The sequence below is a fragment of the Equus caballus genome, chromosome X (assembly GCF_041296265.1).
Source record: "Equus caballus isolate H_3958 breed thoroughbred chromosome X, TB-T2T, whole genome shotgun sequence".
Lineage (NCBI taxonomy): Eukaryota > Metazoa > Chordata > Mammalia > Perissodactyla > Equidae > Equus > Equus caballus.
In genome coordinates this window covers 66,807,586-66,828,361 of record NC_091715.1, presented here as the reverse complement: position 1 = coordinate 66,828,361, position 20,776 = coordinate 66,807,586, and the positions used below count along the sequence as shown (strand labels likewise).

Below are 20,776 nucleotides of genomic sequence, written 5' to 3'. Positions count from 1 at the left end.
CACTTTACTATATATCTACAGAAATATGGATTTTTCTTCCATAATACTAATGCCACTATGACTCTTAACAAATTCAATAATTCTCTAATAATATCTAAATTCCAGTCCATATTCAAACGTCTTTTTATTGTTGGTTAATTTTGAATCAGGATCCAAACAAGGTCCACTGATTGTAGTTGGATGTTATGTCTCTTAAGTCTATCTCTCTCTCTTTAATTTTTCATTTAAAATAAAACCCAGATACAGAAAACCACCTAAAACAAATGTATGGTTTGAGGGGCCGGCCCCGTGGCCGAGTGTTTAAGTTCGCATGCTCCGCTTCGGCGGCCCAGGGTTTCGCTGGTTTGGGTCCTGAGCGTGGGCATGGCACTGCTCATCAGGCCACGCTGAGGCAGCGTCCCACATGCCACAACTGGAAGGACCCACAACTAAGAATACACAACCATGTACCGGGGGGCTTTGGGGAGAAAAAGGAAAAATAAAATCTTTAAAAAAAAATGTATGGTTTGATGAATTATTATAAGACAAACACCTTGGAACCACCATTAGGTCAAGAAATAGAACTTTTCCATCCACCCGAGAAGCCTCTCCATGTTCCCCATTCCATCCATAACCCGCCTCTTCCTCCCAAAGTAACCATTATCCTGACACTTAGATACATCTTTTCCTTGCATTTCTACGCATTTCTATTCATTCCCAAAGTACTTCTCTAATGACTATGGTTTAGTGTTACCCATTAAAAAATTGATATGTCCCTTAAATTTTCTCTTTTTCAAACTTTTTATTTTGGAACAATTCTAAATGTATAGGAGAGTTGCAAAGATAGCACGGAGAGTTCCCCGTATCCTTCTCCCAGCTTCCTCTCATGCTAACATCTTACAGAACCATGGGACAGTTGTCACAGTAAGAAACCAATACTGGTCCATTACTGTTAACTTAACTCCAGACTTTATTTGAATCTCACCAGTTTTTTCTACTAATGTCCATTTTCTGTTTCAGGATTCCATCAGGTCCCGCATTGTATTTAATCATCATGTCTCCTTAGTCTCCTCCAATCTGTGACAGTTTCTTGGTCTTCCCTTGTCTTTCATGATCTTGGCACTTTTGAAGAGTTTAAGTCTATTTTAATGTACAGGTTGTCCCTCCATCCTTTTCTTTTCCTGATGATTTATCTGTTGAAGAACCCATGGCATTTGACCTGGAGAATTTCCCACAGCCTGGACCGTGCTTACCTTGTGCTTCAGCAGGTTCCTCTGTATTTCCCACAGATTGGCAGCTGGATTCAAAGACCAGATCAAACTCAGGTTTCAGGCCTTTGGTAAGATCTTAATTTCTTTTTAATATCGAGCACTCTCCCTTCCTACCTTCCTTCTTTTCCCCATGCCACTGACCTGTTGAGGACTGTTCTCCCTTGGAGTAAGCCAGTCTTCCAGGCCTCAGTACCCGCTCCCAGGAGCAGAGGTGGGGGTGTGGAACCTGGTTCCTCGGCGAGTCCCAAATACAGACCAAAGTGAGAGGGGGAAGCAAGCCCTCATTCCTCTCTCTAATTCCTGCCTCTTACCTTGTTTTAACTTTATGCGCATTGTAAGCAAATTGAGTTGTGGGTTTTTTGGTTGTTTTTTGCACCTGAAGATTGTATCCTTCTAAAGGGGTAGGGACCATATCTTATCTGTCAGTGCCTCTGCTCCTAATGCCTGGAAAGCCCTAGTACTGAATCAATGATCAGTAAGTGAGTGTCTTAGTTTGAGGTCTGTGATCAGGATGGTTCTGGGGACTTGAGTGGGGGACAAGAGACTATACAGAAATAAAGGACAAGGGATACAATACAAAGGGGGAGAAGAAGACTGAGAGAAAGGAAGGCAGATGCTGACCTTTGAGACAGTTTGGCAAAAGACAAAGTTCTTCTATTTTGCCTCCCCTACACTGGGAGGGCCCTCCCTATTCCAGATCCTCCTGCTGATTGGACGCCGGGCTGGCCCTGGAACAAATGTTAGCACTCAGGTATTTCAGCATCTCCACCCTACTCAAGTGTTGACATCCCTCTGGTGAGGGTGGGGACTAGCCCCTGGCAATATGAGGGAGATTAGCATTCCATCTTTCCATAATAGAATTTTCTGGACCTTCCTCAACTCCCTCTCCAATTTCTCTCACCCTTGCAAATTGTCTTCTCCAGGACTTCTCCTGGGTTAACTTTTAATAATGTGTGCATTTGCGGTTGTTCCCCTGTATTTCCTCATGCCTCCCTGAAAAAAGGGAGGAAAGTTGTTGAGAAGACACCCAAGCTACAGAGAGTTGATCTGTACACATGTTTTCCCTTCTAGCAGCAGATCCCATCCCTTGCTTTAGTATTTTAATGTTTAAAATGTCATAGACTTCCACATGATAATAGTTGTATTTTTAATATCTATTGATTGAGAAATATATAATAAACTAAGGCATTATGGGTGTACATCATGAAATTTGAAAAAAACATACGTGGAAGCATATTATTTATTTATTGTAGACAATGCTTGTGCCCTGTAGGAATTTCCAGAACCCTTGTAATAAAGTTACTCCCCCTACTCCCCAGAGGTTTGCTGCCAACAAGGTGGAAACAATGGTTTGTTTACTTTTTTCAAAATGGAATTGATTTATTGTTTTTCCTGATTATAAAAATAATCCATGTGGGGCCAGCAGTGTGGCCAAGTGGTTAAGTTCACAGGCTCTGCTTTGGCAGCCCGGGATTCACTGGTTTGAATCTACAGACCACTCATCAAGCCATGCTGTGGCAATGTCCTACATAGAAGAACTAGAATGACCTACAGCTAGGATATACAACTATGTACTAGGGCTTCAGGGAGGAAACAAAAAATACTCCAAGTAAATCACAAAAATTTCAGACTACTCAGGAAAGCATAAAGGGAACAAAAATCACTCATAATCTCACCACCACTGTTAAGTGATAGCATCCTGGTATTTCTTTTTCTTGTCTTTTTCTATACAAATATGGACATAGATATAGTGTCACTGTGAAGAGTTTGGCTCTTGAGTCCAAGACACCTAAGTCTGTATCTCAGCTCTGCCGCTTAAGTGAACTCTGACAAATTTTGTTTAGTGCCGTTGAGTCGATTCTGACTCCTAGCAACCCTCTGTACAGCAGAGCGGAACCCTGCCTGGTCTTTTTGCGCCATGCTCTCACCTTCAGGTGCTATATCAGACAATGCTCCACTGCTATTCATAGGGTTTTCATAGCCATTTTTTCTGGAAGTGGGTGCTCAGGTGCTTCTTCCTAGTCTGACTTAGTCTGGAAGCTCCAGTGAAACCTGTTCACTATGGATGACCCTGCTGGTATTTGAAATGCTGGTGGCATAGCTTTCAGCATCACGGCAACACGCAGCCACCACGGTATGACAACCAACAGATGGGTGGTGTGGTTCCCTGACTGGGAAATGAACCTGGGCTGCCATGGTGAGAGCACAGAATCTTAATTGCTAGACCACCTGAGCTGGCCGTGGCAAATTATTTAACCTCTTAGTGCCTCAGTTTCCACATCCGTAAAAAGATGAGTATAATATCTACCTACATCATAGGGTTGTCACGAGGATAAAGTAATTAATGTAAAGCACTTCGCTCAATGCCTTGCTCATATTTAAAGCTCAATAAATATTAGTTATTACGTATAACCATTAACCAAAATGGAATTATATTCTATGTGCTGTTTTGTAACCCGCTTTTTCACCTAATGGTATATCATGGACATTTTTCATGTCAATGTTCTTCTGTAACATCATACATAGCATTTCATTGTGTGCATAGGCCATGATTCATTTAACCAATCTCCTGTTATGGAGGAGGCACTAATTTCTAGACATGCCTCTTTCACTAGCTGGTCAGACTTCTAGGTCTTTTAATCGTAGAGGAATGGTCACTGATCAGAAACCCTCACTTACCTGCAGCCCTTTCAGTGACACTGCTCAGTTTCCTCTCTCCTGGCAGTGTTTAGGATTTACTGGGACACTTTCTCAAGCCTCCGTTAACCTGGGTAGGGTCCAGGGACCAGGTAGCCTGGTCAGCAGAATCAACCTCTTTCTCCAAGGACAAGACTGGGTCTGAAGAAAGGGCTTGACCCTCTTCTCGAAACAGCTCGGAAAACAGGTTTCATGAAGGCCCCCCAAATTCTACTAGACCTGGCAGGGCTGCTGCGTAGACTCACCTCAGCTCAAGCTCAGGGAACATTTAAATGCAAGCCAAGTCCAGGACTGAGGTGATGTGTGGAAAAATGGAACTTGTAAGCTGTGGATCACTGACATCAGCCTGTACCCAGGAAAAACTAGGGTAAGAAATCTGTTTTATCAACATGTTGGTTTCTATGCTTTCATACTGTTTTCTTTTCTTTTTGAGAAGAAAATTAATCTAGTCTCACCTGAACTAAGAGAGGCAGAGATTGCAATTTCCTAGGCCAGGGGCTTTCTTGGTATGTAGGTGGTCCTGGCCACCATGAATTGTATCAAAGCAAATGGAGTGAGGGCCGGCCCTGTGGCTGAGTGGTTAAGTTCACGCGTTCCGCTTCGGTGGCCCAGGGTTTCGCTGGTTCGGATCCTGGGCGCCAACACGGCACCGCTCATCAGGCCATGCTGAGGCGGCATCCCACGTGCCACAACTAGAAGGACCCACAACTAAAAATACACAACTATGTACCGGGGGGCTTTGGAGAGAAAAAGGAAAAATAAAACCTTTAAAAAACAAATGGAGGGGCTGGCCTGGTGGCGCAGCGGTTAAGTGTGCACGTTCTGCTTCTCGGTGGCCTGGGGTTCGCTGGTTCGGATCCCAGGTGCGGACATGGCACCGTTTGGCAAAAAGCCATGCAGTGGTAGGCGTCCCACGTATAAAGTGGAGGAGGATGGGCATGGATGTTAGCTCAGGGCCAGTCTTCCTCAGCAAAAAGAGGAGGACTGGCAGTAGCTAGCTCAGGGCTGATCTTCCTCAAAAAAAAAACCAAAAAACAAAAAACAAAAAAAACCCCCAAAACAAATGGAGCGATGGCCAAAAGAAAGGAAGAAACCTGGGGATGTGGGAACTGGTTGTTAGTAAGTACACTGATCCTTTCTTTTCTCTCTCTCTTTTTTTAATGTGGCCTCACAGAATTGTATTAATCATAATCTTTGGTTGATGACACGCTCTCATCATTGTCTTATAGACGTCCCTCTTCTCTATCTTTATTGATCCATATTTTTCCAGTGGGTGTTTCCTTCTTAAGCACTACACATGGGAAATACTGTCTTGCCCCTGGGTCACAATTTAGCAGCTAATTGTCTGGTCTTGGCCTTCACTTTCTTCTCAGAGACCAGAAGGTATCTTCTTAATGCTACAGCTTTGGTGATAGAGTTCTGTCCCTTATCTTCAGTCCCTGTCCTGGTAAGGATTCATCAGAGCAGCATCAAATCTTCAAGTGAGCTCCCTCACTACAGGATGTAGACAGGAAAGAGCCAAAGCAGGTCAGAGAAGAATGGACAGGTGTCAATGTTCCCCCAAGCCAATTCCATGGTCATATGGAGATCTAGAGATCAGAAACGAGTTGAAGTTCTCAGATCTGGAAAGTCAGCAAGGTGTGGAGGTCAAGTAAGAATATAGCAAAAGGCAAGGCCATTCCAAAGAGTGACACAGCCAGTGGAAACCACCCAGGCCTAGTCCTAGATCAAAGATGAGTGGAAATCAGAAAGGCAGGTGATCTTGATGTCTCTATCCGGGTGATTAGAATAATCAGACTCTTGCCATTTCCACACCTGCTTGGCATGCTGGTCTTGCCTGTCAGGGAAGGTCACTGGCCAACCCCAGCTTATCCCTCAAGTGACCCTGCCTGCCTCTGGTTCTTGGCCTATTCCTTCTATGCCTGCTTTGCATGCTAAACAACTGGATGAATTCGTGCTGTACGATGTGTGCAGAAATAGCCAAGCTGGGGGTGGCAGGTTCAAGGATTTGTTTAGTGCAGTATGATAGCTACAAGAGTGAGAACCAGAGTTTGCAAAGAAAGAATCTGTCATATCACTCAATGTGGCTGGCAAACGCTAACTGGGAAGCTGCTTCAGTTTCCCTGACGTCTTTGGACTCTGAGGGACTTAGAACCAATCAGTCTGAAGAGGAGCAGTTTATTGGCTGCAAACTCTCTGGTGCCTATGCACCCTCAAGCGATTCTTCATAACTCACATGTCCAGGCACAGGTAACAGCCCTCTCCACTGCACGGTAGTGGGGAGTTACATTTGCTTGTATTATCCTTAACCTGTTCCAAAAAACGAAACTTCGTGTATGATGAGAGAAACACCTGTCATATCACCACACCATGACCTGTTTACCTGCAGGAAACAGGGAAATCCAGGAGGGGCCAAGACCTACAAGCTGAGCCACAGGTCGCAAATTTAAATGTCTCTCGGGACCAGAGGTCCCAGAAATGAGGGAACAAGCTGAGAGTTATTTACTAGGGAATGGTGGGGATTGTGGTGACCTTGAGAGGGCACGCTCCTTTTAAAAAGGCCTTTAAAGTTAGTTTTTCCAACTTTTTCTTGTAAAACAATTCAAACATGCAGGAAAGTTGAAAGAATAGTATAATGCACACCTGTGTATCGTCCACCTCTTCAATTCAACAATTGTCAATATTTTGCATATTTATTTTATCTCTATGTGAATGTATGTATGTACATATGTATGTATGTTTTCTTTTTCTGAACCATTTCTAATTTTAAAAACAGCAATAACTGTACTGTCTAAACGTAATACAACTGCAAACAGACTTGGCCCAAGGGCTACTAATTTGTGACCATGGGGAAAGGACTGGTACGGAGGGCACAGACCAAGTGTGAGGTGCCAGGAGGAAGTCCTAGTAATCCAGTCAACATTGAAAGATCTGACATGGAACGAAGGGTGCACTAGCAGAAATAGGCATGGCCTTCCAGCTCCTCCCCAGCCTTCTTGTTTCTGAAAAGAGTATATAATCCTTTTCAGGTCAGCTAAAATTTTTCTTTGTGTTATTGTGAAATATATCATACATATAAAACAGTCGAAAGAATAGTAACCCAGCTAAAGCAATAGTATGCTTCCAGTAGCTTTGAAGGCCTCTGTGTGCCTCTCCCTAATCTCATTCCCCTCGCTCCTCCCCCACCATGAATAACTACTATACCGTTGCATTTGTCTATTATTTCCTTGATTTTATTTGTAGCTTTATCACATATGTATGTGTGTCTCCCTAAACAATAAGACATTGTCTATTTTTGCCTACTTGTGTGTGTATATATATATATATATACACATATATATAATATGATATTCCTCTGTGACTTGATTGTTTTCACTCAACACTAAGATTTTGAGATTCATCTTTGTTAAAATATGTAGCTCTGCTTTTTGTATTCCATTATATAAATATGGATGGAAGTACCATGATTTATTCATCTATGTTCTTATTGATGGACATTTGGGTTGTTTCCAGCTTGTTTTTGCTATTATGAACCATGCTTCTGGGATGGTCTTTTTTTTTTTTTAAGATTGGTACCTGAGCTAACATCTGTTGCCAATCTTCTTTTTCTTCTTCTTCTTCTTCTGCCCAGAGCCCCCCAGTACATAGTTCTATATTCTAGTTGTAGGTCCTTCTGGCTCTGCTGTGTGGGATGCCAGCTCAGCGTGGCTTGATGAGTGGTGCTAGGTCTGTGCCCAGGATCTGAACCAGTGAAACCCTGGGCTTCTGAAGCGGAGTGTGTGAACTTAACTCCTCGGCCTCGGGGCCGGCCCCCAGGACAGTCTTATACATGTCTCCCGGTGCTCTATGTGTAAAAGTTTCTCTAGGATATATGCCAGGAATGGAACTGCTGAGTCATAGGTTCTGCGCATGTTCAGTTTTACTAGGACATGCCAGATTGGTTTCCAAAGTGATCGTATCATATGCTTTCCCCAGATTGTGAGTTCACCTTGCTCCATATCCTAACACTTGGCTTTAACTGACTTTTTAATTTTTGCCGATCAGTTTAGTGCTGAACGCTACCTTATTGTGTATTTAATTTGTGTTTCCCTATTTACTAAAGAGGTTGAGCACCGGTTCGTACGTTTAAGGGCCATATCTCTTTTGAAAAATTTCTGCTTATGTCTTTTACTCATTTTCTATTGGTTGTTTTTCTCTTATTGATTTGCAGGAGCTCTTGATACAGTCCACATACTAATCCTTTGTCAATTAGATGCTGTGAGTGTCACTATACCAATTTGCAATAAGGTCCAGAGGACGTGGTCTCCAGAGCCAGACTTCCCGGGTTCAGATCCCAGCTCCACCCTTTACTAACTGATCTCAGGCAATAACCTCTCCAGGCGTCAGTTTCCTTAACCTCTCTGAGCTTCGTCTTTCTCACCTGTGGAGCACCTAACTCATAGAGTTATTGTGCCAATTATGTCAGTTAATATATATGAAATACTTAGAATGGTGCCTGGCCTATAGTAATCAACACATAGATTTCAATAGGAGGCTCCTCAAGGGCAAGGAGTTTGCCCTGATTTGTTTCCTGATTTATCCTAAGGACCATCCACAGTGCCCGGCCCACAGTAGATGCTCGCTAATATTTGTTTAATAAATGATCTTGCTCCTGGTTTGTGGATTATCTTTTCACTTTCTTTACAGATTTTTTAAAGTTCTCAGTTTTAATGTGGTTGAATTTATCAATCTTTTCCTTTAAATTTTATACTGTTTGTGTGTTGTTTAATAAATTCTTCCCCATTCTAAGGTTATGAAGATACTTTTTCCAAAAGTTTAAAAGTGTATTATTCTCAGAAATTTTTTGTAACTTTGGGGAAAAAAAAAACATGCAAAAATAGCAGGTTTAGTTAGTTACAGAAAACTTAAAAATCTCCACAGAAATTGATCTGAGTGCTTTTCAGTCTGCAAATGGGGCTGGGCTAAGACTCTTAGCTCCTCTTCAAGCTCCTTCCCTCATGTTTTTAGTCTCAGGGTTGACTCTTCCATCCTAGCCCTCCCCTCCCCCTCTGTCGACTCAGTGTGTTCTCTAGCTAAGACTCCTTGAAGTAAAGTACTGGTAGGACTTAAGTGAAATTTGTTTTATATCTCATTCATTCATTCAACAAATATTTATTATGTGCAACTATGCTTTACACAGTGTTCTAAATGCTGAGGTTATAGCAGTGATCTAGTCAAAATCCCTGTCTTCGTGATGCTTATATTCTAGGGAAGGAAGACAATAGCAAACAAATAAATATACAATATAATGCCAAGTGGTAAGACATTCTGTGAAGTAAAATAAGTCAGAGTAAGAGGGATGGGGAGTGGGCTGCCATTTTAGGTAGATTGGTTAGGGAAGGCACGTGGCTATCTACGGGAAGAGCCATTCCAGACAGAGGGACGAGCAAGTACAAAAGCCCTAAGGCAGGGCCATATTTGTTCAAGGAATTTATTCAAGAAACAGCAAGTAGGTCAGCATGGCTGGAGTGGAGTTAGTAACAAGTAGAGAAAATAGTAGGAAGTGGAGTCAGAGAGGTGATAGTAGGGTTAGCCATGGTATGTGTTTGAGGAAATAAGTTATCTTGGGTTATCAATGACTGCCTGATGGGTAGAAGCAAGGCCTAGGCGTGAGTTCCTATTCTGGTCTCCTGGTCTCTGGTTTCTCTTCTTTTCTATACTACTATCTACTTCACCTTTTGAAAATTCCTCTTGTACTTGTCACTTTCAGGAGCTCTCTATTGCTTATGAGATTTGGCCAAATTACACAGCCTCTGAAACCTCGCCCGTGCTGTTCCCTCTACCTGGAATACCCTCTCACCTCTTCTCTGCTCGAGGTCACGTAACCAAGACGGTCAAGACAAGAAGCCAGTTGTCTTGACTCCCAGTCATAATAATCAGAGCATATTAGAACTAGAATGATTTGTATTAGTTAGGATGTGGGTTCAGTGCATGTGACAGAGATCCAAAATAAAATGTAGCTTAAATAAGATGAAGATCTATTTCTCTCTCTTTCAGACACCATGAGGTGTCTGAGCTGTTGTGCAGGTCTACTGAGTGAAGCCACCAGGGGCCAGGCCCCTCCATCCCTGGGATAGTGCCCTCATTTGCATGATCCAAGATGGCGCATCACCGTGTCTCCCTAGACTATTGTAGCAGCCTCTTAATGATCTCCCTGCTTTGGTATTTGCCCTTTTAAATTCTATTTTTTACAAGGCAGCTAGAGGAAGGCTTAAACTATAAGTCAGATTTTGCCATTCCCCTGCTCAAAACTAATGATGAGGGAGATCTGGAGACACAGATATGGGGTGATTTCTAGGATACATTTAAGTGGCAAGAGCAAGATACAGAAAAGCATATACAGTAATGCAATCTTTTTTCAAGAAGGGGTGATACATATATATACGTATACATGCAAATGATTCTAACTGCAAAAAGAACTCTAGGAAAAAAATCCCAAATTAATGAACATACCTACCTGTAGGGAGAGTGAAGGAAAAGGTTAGAGGGGGTGGAGTTGGAAGTGAGATTTATCAATACACTGCATTATGTGAACTAAAAGGTGTGGATGGAATGATAGAAATAGATAAACATTATTGTACAACCTCTGAGGAAATAATTGTGCCATGCAACAATCAGCATTGACTGCTAAAACCATGAGGTGAAAGGTTGACGTGGAATGTTACAGCAAACAGATGAGGCTGTCACCACCCACGCTTCCAGTCAATCTTAGAAGCACTAAAAGGGGGATAACTCCAGTGGGAAATACCTACCTTTAAACTATTCTGACCTCCAAAGTTGAACTTGAATCTAAACAAGCTTCTGGCTAGCTTCTAGTTTATAGGAAATCAGAGGAATAAAGGAACAAGTTAAAAGACACTGTGAGGAGGCCAACAAACAAACCCAGAATATGGGACTTTTCACAGGATAGGATCTAGTTCCTTCAAGAAGTCAGTGGTATGGAAAAAAAGGGAAGGGAGGGGGAGACTGGCTTAGAGTAAAATAATTTGTGGAACATCATAAACCAACTGTAAAAAAAACCTTTTTGAAGGCAATGAGGGAAATTTGACTATGGAATGAGCATTAGATGATACTAAAGAATTATAGCTAATTTTTAAGTGTGATAATGGTTTTACTGTTATGTAAGAAAATGGTCATATTTTTTAGATGTGACATACATAAGGGTGAAATTTGCTTTAAAACACTTCAGCTAAGAAAAAGGAAAAGTTAGAGGGTTGGCCCCGTGGCCAAGTTCGTGCGCTCCACTTCGGCGGCCTGGGGTTTCACAGGTTTGGATCCTGGGCGCCGACACGGCACCGCTTGTCGGGCCATGCTGAGGTGGCGTCCCACCTGCCATAACCAGAGGCACTCACAACTAGAATACACAACTATGTACTGGGGGCTTTGGGGAGAAGAAGGGAAAAAGAAAAAGATTGGCAACAGTTGTTAGCTCAGGTACCAATCTTTAAAAAAGAAAAAAGGAAAAATTAGAATAGATGAGCAAGCAGTAGTATCTTGATAATTCTTGAATCTGGGTGATAACTTTATGGAGGTTCATTATACTCTTCTCTCTAGTTATGTATATGTTTAAAATTTTTCATAATAAAAAGAATTTAAACCTTCAACAGCTCCTCATCTCGCTTAGTTGAAAATCCAAAGCCATCACATTGGCTTGTGAGGCCCTATTTGATCGAGCCCCTGTCCACCTCTCACTTCCTCTTCCACTCTCCCTCTCCCCCTGTTCATTCCACTCCAACCAGTTTCCAGGCAATCCTGCTGTTTCCTGAACAAGCCAAGTACATTCCCCCTCAGGCTTTTTGTCCTTGCTGGTTCCTCTGCTACTTCTCTTCTTCCCCCAATGTTAACATGACTGGCTGCCTCACTTCATTCAGATTTCTGTTCAAATAACATATTTCTGGGGAAGGCCTCGTTCACTACCCCAGCTGAAATAGGATTCCTCATCATACATTGATCCCTTATTGGCTTTATTTTTCTTCATGGCACTTGTCACTCTCTGATGGTGTTGCTTGCTTGCTTGCTTGCTTGCTTATCTGCCTCCCTCAACTAGAATGTAAGCTCTTTGAGGGCAAGGTCTTTATTTTATTCAGTGCTACAATCCCAGTATCTTCAACATTGCCTGTCTTATAGTAGGACTCCAGAAGCATTTGTGAAAATAGTGAAAGAATGGTGTTGTGATAGTTTGAAAGCACTGAGTGACATGGGGCAGATAGCAATTCAGGCTGATACATCTTCTGAACTGCTAATCCTCTAGGAACAGTGTGTCCTATAATGACCTGTATACGTCATATGGTGTGAGAGATCGTGGGGATAAGAAGTAAGGCATCTCTTAGATTCTGCTTGTCTTCAGGGAGGATTTGTTTGCACAGATGCTCTTGGGCTGGGACGCCTGGTTCACCTCCAGGCAGTTGGGTTTGTCAAGTGGGTGGAGTCCCCCTCAGGCTATCAGTGTGGCCACTCTGTTCTGTTTTCTGACTCACCAGTTCCCTGTCCTAGGCCATCCTTAAGCTCAGTTTTCTTCCAGTTACTGGGGAAAAGAGGAAAACGGGTTATTGAGGAAAAGCTCCACCAGGTCCTGAGGGCCAGAGATTAGGTTCTAAAAACTTAGTTTTTCCTCAGACATTATGCTTTGAGACTGTGATGGTTTCCCTTGTGGAGGCCCCAAAAGGGTGGATTCCCTGTGACAGTGTTGGACCTGGGAGCAGCAGTGAATCTGAAGGTCTCTTCCTTCCCTGCAACAAGGAATCCTCTCCCTCATCTATTTTTCCCTCCAACCTCTTTTCATTTTCCCTCTTGATACTCTCTTGTTATGCAGCCACAGGATGGATGTGAGCTTGGGCCTGTGGCACTTGAGAGAAGCCTATTTGGGGGATGCCTGTGCAGAGACCCCATTCAGTTCTTCAGCTCAACAAATTTCGAGGGACCTTGGCCACTGATTTTGCTGCACACTCCGACAACAGGGTTGTGCCCTTGGGTTGGGGTCTTGCTTTGGCCTAGAAAGCACCAGAGCCAAGGAAAGATCTTTGTAGGCCCTGAGGAGGCCCCCTCCATTTTCTCCTGAGGGAAGAGACTGTAGGGCAGAAAGACATTTCCTCTACCTTTTCTGGGTTCGTCTGGCTGGAGAACGAATTAAATTCACATGAGACAGAATAGCAAGAGAAAATTAAACAAAGCTTTATGAGGACCATGGCCCAGGGCCTTTCTTCCCGAAGGAGGAAAGGGCACCAAAGAAGTGGGGTGCACAGAGTGGTTACATACCCCCAAACAGGACGTTTCACATATGATTGAAATGTCCCTCCCACAATAGTCACAAGATTGCCCTGTCAGCACAGTGCTTGATGGACACAGCAGGTAGTGGGTCTGCTATCTGGGAGGGAGTAGCAGGAGGCAAGTCTATTGTCTCGAGCTGGGTGGTCACAGGTGAGCACAGCAATCAGTTCCTAGCCTAAGGAAAGATGCTTCATCCTTAAAGAAATGCCAATGTTGGGAGGGGGAGGGAAGTCAGTTACAGGAGGTTACCAGACAAGCACAATAAACAAAGGCAGATTTAAGTCCTTGCCTTCTCCGTTGATTAAGAGTTTCTAGAGATAAGATCATCTCCCCTCCTTCCTGGTACAGAGGGAGATATTTCTACAGATGGAGAGTTCCTTTACGATGTAAATGTCTCTTACTAAGGGTAAGTAAGTTCCACCTCTCAGAGCCTCCTTCCCTGGCCCAGTTTATCAAAAGCAATCAGCCTCAAATAATCCTCATGTCAAAGAGACATATCTTGGCGTGGCCAAGACCAGTCCCCCACAAGACCACAAGGGAACTGTAAGCAGAGAGGCTCTAAATCCTGAGCCCATTTTCTGAGGTTCCCTATATTTTCTTCTACTATTTCTTTATGGTTTGAGGCTTTAAGTGAAACTCTTTAATCTAATTAGAATATATTTAGGTGTACAGTATGAGGTGACATTATAGCTCTCCCCCTCAAATGCTTATTTCTGCTATAATACTATTTATTGAACAACCCACCTCTTCTCATTTATTTGTGAGGCTTCCTTTATCCTGTGTTCAGTATATATAGATAGATCTATATAAATATAGAGATAGTAAATCAATCAATCAATCTCTCTCTCTTTCTGTCTATCGATATCTGTTTCTGGGTTCTCTGTTCTGTTCCATTGACCTATGTATATGTTTTCGTATGAGTGCTATTCTAGTGTTTGAATATTTATAATGTGTTTTACCCTCTAGCTGTGCTAGTTCTTCCTCATCACTCTTAGTTTTAAAAAATTGCCTGGTTGCTTTTGACTGTTTATTCTTTCGGATGAATTTTAGAGTAAATTTCTATCTAAAATCCCATTAGGATTTTCTAGGGAAGTGCATTAAACATTCAATTTAAGTTGGGAATAATTAATATCTTCACAATATTGGGTTTTCTCATCCAGAAACATGGTATATCTCTCCATTGATTTACCCATTTCTTTATATATCTTCATAAATTTTTGTAGATTTTTCCCCTATTATATTTTTTAATTGGTTATTACTAGTATACAGGAAAAGTGGATTTTTGCCTATACTATCTTGCATTTAGCCACTTGACTGAACTCACTTATCAATTCTAATAACTTCTCAGTTTATTCTCTTGAGCTTTTAAAGTAAACAATCATATTGTTTGCAAATAACTTGTAGCCTATTGGTCCCTGGACCAAGTTCAGGCAGTAAGCTCTCATAAGGTAAATTCATATACTATTGGTGCAATATAATATGTTTTAATTTTGAAACTGGGGGCCAACTTGCTTGAACTATACTCAGTTAGTTGTCTGTTTGCAAAAGTAGTTAGATAATGCATTACTAAAGCCCACTCTATAAATAACATCTCTGATGCTTGGGTCACCATGGTAATGGGTGGTTAAGTTTTTCAGGAACTGGGAGTGAACTCCTTGTCCAGCTGGTTAAGACCACTGACTCATCAACTGGGCCTCTGTAGATGACCAATAGGTGACTTTTTGACGTCAGGGGGCTGAAAATTCCACCCTCAGATGATGCTAATGCCACCATTCTGTGAACAAGCATCATATGAAGAGCCATAAATCTTGACCACACCTCCATAGATCATCAGTTACCTCACTTTTCCTTACCTCCAATCATCTATTCCCACTTCAGACCACCCTGCCCCCTTTATCCCACAAATATCCCTAATTCCTATTTTCAGGGAGGCAGATTTGACATTTGTTCTCCTGTCTCCTCACTTTGATGCCTTGTGAATAAACCGTTTCTCTGCTGCAAACTCGTCATCTTGGTGATTGGCATGCTGTGTAACAGGCAAAACAAGCCTGGTTCAGTAACAATTTGTTCCTGAAAATTCACCTCACACTGTAAAAATACCAAAATTGATAATGAAAAGAAAAGAAAAGAAAATATATACTTTTGGAAAACCTTTATCAACTATGTAAAATGAAACACTAAATGGAAATGCTGCACCAGAAATGTTTCTTTTGGGTGATTAATTTCCCTCAAGGGCTGGCCTGTCTGAGATGTCCATTGTGAATATATGAAAAACCACTGAATTGTACACTTTATAAGGGTGGATTATATGGTATGTGAATTATCTCTCAATTAAAAACAAGGAAAAAAACACAAATCCTTGAAGTTTGGAATGAAGATGTCATATTTTTCTGCAAAATATTCCTCAAGTAAACATAGGCATTCTTTATTACTCTTAGGACCTTCCAAGTGCATTTTAAAATACGGTCATTTTTCTGGAATGTTTTTGTTGTCGATGAGATGTGTATTGACACATGACAAATATTTGGAGCAGGATAATTTCTTTGGCAGCTCTAACAGTGACCCCTTGCTCTCCTATTTCAATAAAATCTTTGATGGCTGAGTTCTTTTGAGAATTTAACAATTCAACCACCGCTGCCTTATAGCCAGGCCTTGGTTTGTATTTCTTGACATTGTAGATTTCGGACAACATTAGATTGCAAAAATTCCTGTTTCATTGGTATTAGATACCTGTTTGGAATAGTAGCTTTCCTCTTCAATGATTTCGGTTAACTTTGCCAGGAACTTCTTCAAAGCTTCTGTGCTGGTACCTGCAGATACCCTCTCCCCCAATTTTGATGTTACAGCAAATAGTTCTCTTCCTATGGCTGTTAAACCAGAAATGTACTTTGTTCAGGGTGCAATATTTTCCCTTGATATCTCACTCTGCCTATTTTTATGTGTTCTTAAGAGAGACAATGTTTTTGTCAAAATTGTTGCTTGGCTCATTGTGCTTTAATGGAGTCAAACATCAAAATATCATATTTCAATTTTAAGTTATAGCTTTTTAAAAATTGATTTGGCATTCCTTTTCTCATATATTGGGGAGAGTGAAAAAATTTTCAAATTTGAAGAAATCTGCCCAGAAAAAAGTGAAGAGCGTTGTAAGCAGAATCAGATATTGTCACTTCCCCATTCCAAAGTTTTCAGTGGTTTCTCACCTAATTCAGAATAGCGTCCAAAGTACTCACCATGACCTCCAAGACCTTACGTAATTTGTTCCCTGCGTACCCCACCCACCCTGTTCTCATTCTTTTCCTTGTTCACCCACACCTCAGCTTATTATCAATTGATGTTGTATCAGTGTAAATAGGAGTTTGGGTATTACTGTGGGGATTTTAGCTGTGATAAGAAAGGAGTCACCTCTAAACATAATTCTGTTGCCTTCTTTCCTGTATTTATTCCTCTCAATTCCATTTCACTTGTTATTTCTTTGGCCAGGAATTGAAAATAGTAGTAAATAACTGTGTTGACAGAGGACATTCTTAGTTTATTCCTGATTTTAATGGAAATGTCTATAGGGTTTTATCATTGTATGATGTTGGCTATTGATTTGAGATAAATACCATTTACGATATTATGGAAGTATCTTCTACTGCTATATTTTAAAGAGTTTTTAATCAAGAACGGACATTTAATTTTATTTTGTGCTTTTTGCATGTATTAAGATGATTATAGAGTTTTTCTTTGTTGACCTGTTGTTATGTCATAGGAATAGATTTCCTAATATTTAACTATATTTGCATTCCTGGCATAAACTTTCTTGGTTTTGGAGCATTCTGTTAAGGGAATTCTGAATCCAATTTATTCTTACTTTATTTAAGAGGTTTACATCTTTGTTTAGAAGTGATATTGTTCTATAGTTTCCTTTTTTTGGCACGTGTACTGTCTCTGTTTTGGACCAGGCACTATCAATGAAAACACTTGAAAGAGATGAGCCATCTTGGTGGCCTCTCTGAGGTAGGTGCAATGACTTAATTTGCTCTGGATGGCACTTTGTACCTAATCAAAAGTTTATTAATCCCTCATACTTTATCCAAAAATTAATTTAAAATGGATCATGGACTTACATGTAGAACATAAAACTAGAAAAATTTTAGAGAAACACATGGGAGAAAATCTTGGGGACCCAGGGCTTGGTGAATGGTTTTTAGACATGACACCAAAAACAAGATCCATGTAGTAGGCTGAACAATGGTCCCCCTAAAATGTCCATGCCCTACTCCCTGAAACGTGTGATTTTTGTACCTTACGTGGCCAAAGGGACTTTGCAGGTGTGACTAGGTTAAGAGTTGGGGAGATTATCTTAAATAATATCTGCGGGCCAAATGTAACCACGAGAGGCTTTATAAGAGGGAAGCAGGAAGGTGAGAGTCGGAGGTGTGAGACAGAAGCAGAGGCTGTAGTGATGCCTTTGTTGGAAAAGGGTCATGAACCAAGGAATGTGGACAGTCTCTAGAAGCAGGAAAAGGCAAGGAATGGATTCTCTCCTGGAGCCTCCAGAAGGAACACAACCTTGCCAACACCTTGATTTCAGCCCAGTGAGATCCTTTTTCAGGCTTCTGACCTCCAGAATTGTAAGATAATAAATTAGTTGTTTTAAGCCACTATGTTTGTGGCAATTTGTTGCAGCTGCAATAGAAAACTGACACAATTCATAAAAGAAAGTTTTGGTAGATTGGATTTCACCAAAATTAAAAATATTTTCTCTGCAAAAGACCATGTGGGAGGATGAAAAGACAAGCTACATACTGGGAGAAAGCATCTGCAAGCCATATATTTAAGAAAGGACTAGTATCTAGAATATATAAAGAACTCTCAACAGTAAAAATCTAATCAATCCAATTAGAAAATGGGCAAAAGACATGAAAAGGCATTTCGCGAAGAGGATATATAGATGGCAAATAAGCACATGAAGAGATGTTCAACATGATTAGCCATTAGGAAAACTGTAGGTTAGTGCCTGACAATTAGCTTTTTTGATTGTAATGCAAGTGCCTGGCATTAAGCTTTTGATTGCTGAGGCATACATTTTAAAGACATCCATCTTGAATAAACACATTGCCAGCTACACAATGAGATTAAGAGCCAGACTGCCCTACCCATGAAGTTCCGCTTTTAGAAAGCCCTGGGTGGCCTAGATAATGACTGCTTGAGTGACCCTGCTTTTCCTTTCCTGTGCTTTAATTCTCACTCTTATGTTTTAAGTTCACCAACAAAGGGTGAACTCATGAAACCCTAGGCACCCCACCCTCAACCTCAATAAAGTCAGAACCCCAGGTCTGCAAGCTCTCTTTCTCTCTACCCATGACCTTGCTGTGTGGCTCTGGCATGCCATGTACCTTCCAAGACTTGTGAGTAATAAACCTTGTGTTTTCAAATTTCCCTGATGGTTGTTGCTGAGGTGCATCTTGCTATCATAACAAGAACCACAAGAGCCAGTCCAGCCACAGCCCTGCCTCCAATGGGAGAAATGTCTGTGGGAGCTTGCCCAAGTAGTATGGGCCCAGGTGAGTGCCCTCAGGCATTTCTAGCCATAGCATCGCTATTGATAGGCTGAGACTGACCCAAAACAAAAATGCAAATTAAAACTGTAATGAGATATCACCACACATGTATCAGAACGGCTAAAATAAAAAACAGTGACAATACCAAATACTGGCTAAGAGGCGGAGAAATTTAATCCCTCGTATACTGCTGATGGGAATGTAAAGTGGTACAGCCACTCTAGAAAATAGTGTGACAGCTTCTTATAAAACTGAACATTCAATTACCATATAGCCCAGCAATTGCTCTCTTAAGCATTTATCCCAGAGAACTCAAAACTTATGTTCATGCAAAAACTTGTACATGGATGTTTATAGCACTTTTGCTTGCAATAGCAAAAAACTGAAGACAATCCTGATGTCCTTCAGTGGGTGAATGCTTAAACGAACTCTGGTGCATCCAGACCATGGAATACTACTCAGCAATAAAAAGGAATGAACTATTGTTATATGACACCTTGGATGGATCTTAAGGGCATTATGCTTAGTGAAAAAAGCATGAGTACATGCTGTATGATTCCATTTATATAATATCCCTGAAATGACAAAGCTATAGAGATGAAGAATAGATCAGTGATTGCCAGGGGACAGGGCTGAAGGTGAAGGTGTGTGATTATACAGGTGTAGTACAAGGGAGTTTTTCTGTGTTGATGAAACAGTTCTATATCATGATTGTCATAGGAGTTACACAAATCTATATATGGGATCAAATTGCATAGACATACATGTACGTACACATACACACTCACACACAAATGAGTATAAAATGCGTATAAAAATGGCAAAAACTGAGTTAAGGTCTATAGTCTACTTAACAGTATTGTACCAGTGTCGATTTCCTGTTTTGGTATTATACTACACTTATGTAAGATGTTACCATTGTAGGAAGCTAGCTAAAGTGTCCAACAGACGCTACTTTTGCAACTTCCTGTGAATCTACAATCATTTCAAAATATTTTAAAAATATTTGCAAAAGCATTTATTGTGATTTTTTTTTTTGCTTTGATATAGTTCATACTTTTTTCCTTACACTAAAATTTTTCTCAAACATTACGTTTTCATTGAGATATAATTCATATACCATAAAGTTCACCATTTTAAAGTGGACAATTTAGTGGGTTTCATTATATTCACAAGGTTGTGCAACCATCACCGCTATCTAATTCCACATCTTTATCACCCCAAAAAGAAACCCCATACCCATTAACACTCATTCCTCTTTTCCCTCTTCCTCCAGTCCCTGACAACCACTAATCTACTTTCTATCTCTCTCTGTCTCTGAATCTCTATATTTCCCTATTTTGGACATTTCATAGAAATGGAATCATACAATACATAGCCTGTGTTTCTGGCTTCTTTCACATAGCATAACATTTGCAAGGTTCATCCATGTTGTAGCATGTGTCAGTACTTCATTCCTTTTTATGGCTGAATAATATTCCATTACATATACCACATTAATATACCACATTTTGTTTATCCATCCATCAATCGCTGGACCTTTAGGTTGTTTCCACTTTTTTGCTATTACAGTCATGCATCACTTAATGATGGGGCTACATTCTGAGAAATGTGTCATTAGATGATTTTGTTGTGCGAACATCAGAGAGTGTACAAACCTAGACGGTATAGCCTACTACACACCTGGGCTATATGGTACTAATCTTATGGGACCACCATCATATGTGCAGTCCATTGTTGACAGAAACGTCATTATGTGGTGCATGACTGTATAAATAGTTGTGCTATAATCATCCATGTACGAATTTTTGTGTGACCATGTGTTTTCAATTCTTTGGATATATATGTAGGAGTAGAATTGCTGGGTTATATGTTTAACTTTTTGAGGAACTGCCAAGCTGTTTTCTGAAGGGGCTGCACCATTTTACATTCCTATCAGCAATACCTGGGGGTTCCAGTTTCTCCATATCCTCACCA

At 41.0% G+C, this 20,776-nt stretch overlaps 1 protein-coding gene across 1 annotated transcript in view; it reads right to left on the bottom strand.

Annotated features, from left to right (window-relative positions):
• Positions 1-20,776, bottom strand: part of IGBP1 (immunoglobulin binding protein 1) — a 105,710-nt gene that overhangs the window by 28,687 nt on the left and 56,247 nt on the right. The window lies entirely within an intron of this gene.